General features: G+C 42.3%; 1 pseudogene; it reads right to left on the reverse strand.

Annotated features, from left to right (window-relative positions):
- LOC110337801 overlaps positions 1–5,314 on the reverse strand; it is a 19,666-nt pseudogene continuing 14,352 nt past the window's right edge.

A 5,314-nucleotide genomic window follows, 5' to 3' on the forward strand; every position in this document is an offset into this window, starting at 1 on the left:
TCATTTTTGTTCTGTGTGTTCAGTGTGGTCTATCCCAGGTGGATTCTTAGCCAGGAGCTCTGTCCAGAAAGCCACTTCCTCTGCTTTCAATCTCTGGGCTTGCTGGATGGTGGCTCCAATCTGTAGATACCCTCCCTTCTCATCATACTCTGGCCAGTGAGGCAGCCCTTCCCCATTAGGGTTCCTGGGAACAGAATCAAATAGAATTCCTCAAGACTGCTCTGTGGCCCTCCATCCCTCTGAGGTCTGAACGGATCCCTGGCTTATCTCAGTAGTGAGGCTGAAAACCTCCACAGAGAGCTTACAACTTTTGGAACAGCCCATCTGACTCTAGAAAACTCTCACTATAGAGCAATAAGGTTCCACAGAATGGTCAGGGCTTTTATCACTCAGATTTCAGAAGTCATCTTTCCTAAAAGATATGCCCAGCCACACCCTATCCACTGTTTTCATTCTTGTCATAAGCCTCACCCATTTCGAGCAAAATTGGCCTAGAATTTCAACACCATCTTGCTGAGGCTGGTCTCCTCTTCTGTGGCGCCATCTGTGGAGAAGGGAAAAAATGTTTTGCTACTGGAAGTGTGAACCAGATGTAGTTACTTCTGGGAGATTGTTAGAAAGGCAGAAGGAGATGCTCACTCCTTAATCATGCAGTCAGATGCTCCAGTGTGAGAAGAACCTGACTGGTCATTCTGCACATTCAGGGGTCAAGGGGAGAGACAGATCTGTGACCCAGAAGTGGGAATGTGTGCATGCATTGTGAGTCTGCTCCTTTGTTGTCCAAGTTCATCTGCCTTCCCCTCCTTCCTCAGGGTGAAAATGTCACATTCTGGAATGGCCTTTGTTTTGGATCTTCTGGGTCTTTTTAGTCACTTACACTCAGTATTGTTATCAATAAACTATAAAAAATATCAAAACTACAAAGGACTAAGGAGTAGTCAAGCTAAGAAATGCCCATATGAGCCTATGCAGATGCTGAGAGTTAAGACGCTAAATACATCTGTGAGAGGATTTCTTTATATAGCACATTGTTAGGCTGGAGAGATGGCTAACAGGGTCAAGGCACTTGCCACACTTGCAACATGAGGATCTGAGTTATAGTTCTGGGACTCATAGTAGAAGGTAAGGAAGTATTCCCACAAGTTGTTCTCTAATCTCTACAACAGCTACATACATACATACATACATACATACATACATACATACATACACAAATACACATATATAATATATGCACATACACACAGTAACACATCATATGACGCACACATACATACACACATATACTCACACACAAACACACACACACACACACACACACACACAGAAACCCACACACTGTTTGGGTCTCCCACCTCCACTAATCACTCTCCCTCTAAACATTATATTGCGCCCCCTACTGGCGCACAGAATCGCTACTGAGAAGACCTCCCCAGATCTCCCAGAATGCAGCGTCCTCGGACCGCCTACCAGATACTCATCTCTGCTTATGATCGGACCACCACAGCAGCTTCAAAGGAACTCAAGGGCGGGCTGGGAATCTTTCCTTGTACTTAAGCAAGTCCGATTATTAAAACGAGGGAGCTCTGATCAGTGAATCAACAGGGCATTCATTTTCCTTTCGCATCCTATTCTCTTTTAGGATGTTCAAGCCCTTCAGTATGAACCCAGTCCAGAGTGTTTCTGCGCATGCAGAAACACACAACACACATACACATAAAAACAAAAAATGTAATATTGTTTCATTAAGTATATCAGAGATCTCCAGTGAAGAAGCCAGGCAATTTCCCTAGGAAATGGAAATAGATTAGACAGTTAAGGAAAGATGAGGATGAGTAGGAGGGTTGGAATAGAAGGATCAAGTGAAAAGAGGGAGGTAAGAGGAGCCTGAGGAAGGGAATGTGGGGAGAGACATTAAGGGCCACTTAAGCATAGTATAGAAACCTAATACAGTAGAAGCTCCCTAAAATGTATGCATATAGGAAGTCAATCCAAATAAAATTGATGATAATTCACAGCGCGGGACAAACTGGGCATCTCTTGTCACTAAAAGAAGCGTCCAATAGTGGGACTGGGTTGCATCTAATTGAGATGTTTGCCTAAGGGGTTTTGTGGGAAACACAAAACAGACCAGGCTCTTGTCAAGACTGTAGGTTGCTCTCCACAGGCTAATGGGAGGAACCATTGCTAAAGACAGTACTTATTACAACTCATTGACCACGGAGATGTCAAGGTGGTGCCTACAGAGAGCCTTAACCACTATACTCTAGTGTCTTTGGTACAAGAAGGTATTCTATGCACTCCCAAAGAGCAACACAAACACCAAGTCAGTTAGAAACCCTTTGATCTACAATGGCGCCCTGTCTGCTAGATGTCACAAAGCTTGTGGGGGCAACCAACCAATATCTGATTTGACTTAAGTTCCACTCCATAAGATGAAGGAAACCAGGCATGACACTGCTAGAATAATGAAGAACCAGAGGCTAGATAGCCCAGGGACCCGGGAAAAGACAAATACTACTGTTTAGTATTCTCATAGATCAGTTTCTTACAAGTCACCATCAAAGAAACTTCCTCCTGCAGAAGATTGGAATACAGAGACACACAGCCAGATATTAGGCAGAGAATGTTCTGGAATAATCAGCACTAAATGAGTTTTCTCCATCAAATCCCTCTGCTTAGGATTCAGAGAACTCTATGGAGGAGGATGTAGAAAGAACACAAGAGCCAGAGGGCATGGAGGACACTAAGGAACCAAGGTCCTCTAATCCACAGAATGTGGACACACATGAACTCTCAGAGACTGAGGCAGAATGCACAGAGCCTTCACAACTCTCCACCAGATGGCGTCCTAGAGCTGAGAAAGTGGACACATGTCCCCATCCTTAACCCAGAAGCCATCTTCAGTTGATAACCACTTGCAAACGAAAATTTAATTTCCTCCAAGGGAGTCTCACCGAGGAAACAAACTACTCTTAAGGGTAGGCTGAATGCCCAGCAGAAGATGGCCAAGAGGAAATAAACTCAATGACAGCTCTGGAGGGTCCTTGTCATCTAATAGAGTTTAGGGCTTTTCCTCTATTTAAAAATAAAATTTAATTTAAAATTTAATTTAATTGTATTGATACGTATCTTTTCTTTTATCTTTTACCCTACAGATCCTTGGCACATATATGATGGCTTTTAATTCAGTGTTCTAAGGGGATTCTTGTGTTTGCAAGTGAGTGGGTCTCTGTTTCTTGTTCCTTCTCTTGGGCTCATTTCCTTCTGCTTGTTTTGTCATTTTCCAATGGGTTACTTTTTACATTATTCATTTTAGTATTATTCCTTAGAAGCCTGTTTGTTTTCTAATGAGAGACAGAAAGGGGTGAAGCCACATGGGAGAAGAGGTGGGGAGGAACTGGGAGGATTAAGGGAAGGGATACTGAAATAAGGATATAATATAGGAGGAAAAAGTGTTTGATCAATAAAACAGAAATTAAATTGTTGTAATCTAGACCTAGATTGTTGCCTTGTGGGTGGTTTAATCACCTCTCTTATTGATGTCCAAGGTCATGATTCTGAGAATGACTGTGGCTGGGGACACATGCTCTATCTTTATGTGTGACAGAATATGAGAAAGTTTGAGGACTGCCTAATGAAGTTCAGTTCTGCTATAGAATGCCAGGAAACAAACATTAGGAGAAAAGGAGAAACTTACTGAAGACCCCCTAAGCCAAGGCAGCAGAACCCAGTCCTCCTGACTCCCAGATCACACCNGGCCAAGAGCCAATACCTTTTAAAAATGGAGTCCCAAATACAGAGAAGATTTCATCTCCATGATCTCCCTGAACCGTCTGGGGGTCTCTTGTCAGACACGAAGCTTGGGCGATACTGAAACTCATACATGTAGGTNGACACTCCAGCATCTGAGGAGACATGGATTTGTGGACAGTTCATGTTAGCAGACACAAACCTCAGTGGCATTGATGTCTCCATCCCTGAAGAAGATACTTGGTTACTAGTNTAGGACAGAAGCATCTTTTGGAAAGCCTGANGATCTGGTTGGGTTGCACAGCTGGTTGAGGTAGATCTGGGATCTGAGCCAGGTTTTTATGGGATTCAGGATGAGCAGATGCAATGCAGGCAGTGAGCACTTGGATGTGTTCAGTGATAATCCCTAGGAGAAAAGTTTGTGGAGCTCATTGTCCCTGCTGACAACTTATGAGCATTTGCTAGGCTCCTTTAAAATGACAGATCAATGTCCTAATGAATAACACGGAGGTCAGTGATGATAACTTGTAAAGCAATATTCAGGACACAATGGGACTGTAATCTTAATATGTAGGGGATTTTTTTCTTACATAGTGCATGGGTTCTGAACAAATTTACTGTTAACAATGAACAACCAAATTATATAAATTCAAAATTATATAAGTTCTGATGCAAAAAAAAAAAGCCAAAAAAAGTCAGGCTGGAGAGATGGCTCAGTGGTTAAGAGAACTCAATGGTATTCCAGAGAACCTGAGTTCAGGTCTCAGCACCCACACAGCAACATACAACAGTCTCTTAATTGAAGTTCCAGTATTGATGGCCTCTTCTGGCCTTTGTGGGCATTAGGCACAACTTATGTTGCACAGACATACATATCCAAATATACCCATACACATAAAAATAAAAAAGTACCTTTAAATGAAGATAATTACATAAAATTGTACAGTCATCATATGCAATCAAATTATATTGTTATCAACTTAAAGTGGTTTCTTTGGGTGTAGGTTCACAGGATAGCCACAATGTGACCTTTTTAGCAAAGCATACAGTAAAAATAAAGTATTCAAAGCCTGTAAGTCATTCAAGCCATTAAGTCGTCTGCAAGTGACCATGAGAGTAATGTAGAAAAAGAATATTTACAAAACCAGCAGAAATAACTGCTGACTGGTATTAGTATGTACTTGCCTATCATAAATTCCCTCCAGTGTAAATTCTACAATAAAAGGGCATAGGCAGAAGACGTTCATGTCTAATTTAGGAAGAGCTATGTGTAGCCTTATCTCTGTACAGGCCTAAGACATTGACAGACAGCCCTGTGGAGATCCAATCCCAGTTCTCACATTCTCTATCCAGTGCAAACCAAGGTGCGTAAAGGTCTCTATTCTCCCCATAATTCTTCCCAGTCTCTCTTTCTGGACTTTCTCATCTGGAAGAAGCTCTTGGGAACCCTAATCCTATTCCTGAACCTGGATTCTTCTTCTTCTTCTCCTTCTCCTTCTCCTTCTCCTTCTCCTTCTCCTTCTCCTTCTCCTTCTCCTTCTCCTTCTTTTCTCCTTCTCCT

This window comes from Mus pahari, chromosome 20 (assembly GCF_900095145.1).
Source record: "Mus pahari chromosome 20, PAHARI_EIJ_v1.1, whole genome shotgun sequence".
Lineage (NCBI taxonomy): Eukaryota > Metazoa > Chordata > Mammalia > Rodentia > Muridae > Mus > Mus pahari.